This window comes from Microtus ochrogaster, chromosome 19 (genome assembly GCF_000317375.1).
Source record: "Microtus ochrogaster isolate Prairie Vole_2 chromosome 19, MicOch1.0, whole genome shotgun sequence".
Taxonomy (NCBI): domain Eukaryota; kingdom Metazoa; phylum Chordata; class Mammalia; order Rodentia; family Cricetidae; genus Microtus; species Microtus ochrogaster.
The window spans coordinates 30,974,765-30,975,515 of NC_022021.1; positions in this window are offsets into that span (position 1 = coordinate 30,974,765).

Consider the following 751-nt stretch of genomic DNA (forward strand, 5'->3'; position numbering starts at 1 on the left):
CGAGGCCAGCCTGGTCTACAAGAGCTAGTTCCAGGACAGGCTCCAAAACCACAGAGAAACCCTGTCTCGAAAAACCAAAAAGAAAAAAGAAGGAGGAAGAGAAGGAGGAGTACAAGGCCAGGGGTGGGGAGTAAAGAATTAAAAGAATATGCATAAAAGTTCAGCTCAAAGTATTTTTTTTTTTAGTGCCCTTGTAAATGCTTATCTGGCAGGCGTGGGTGCCTACTAAATTCCATCTATTTTGACTCAGGATGTGACCTTGTTGCCTCCTGCATACCTGAGCAGAGACCTGGCGACACCGTTCCCCTGCTCCCTTATCATGTCATAGCATGCTATACTACATGGCAAGGGGAACTTGAGGTTGCAGGTGAAATTTGCACACCAGTCAGCTCAAGGAGACGACGATGACGGTGATACCCAATGTATACTCAGAAAGGGTAATGAGCGGAAAAACAGAAGAGAGCCAGAGAAACACTGCATGGGCAAGACTCAGACCGCCACTGAGGATGAAGATGGGGGAGGAGAGCTAGGCGCTAGAGAATTCCAGGAGCTGGAAGCTAAAGGAGGTCAGAAAATAGGCTCCCTCTAAGACTTCCAGACAGGAATGTTACACCTTGGTTTTAGCCCAGTGAATTCTGGTTCAGAGCTCCAGAAATGAAGACAAGAAATCTGTGTTGTTTTAAGACAATGCATTTGAAAATTTGCATGAGCGAAAAGGAGAAAGCTGACTTCCTCAGAAAGTCCCCATAGC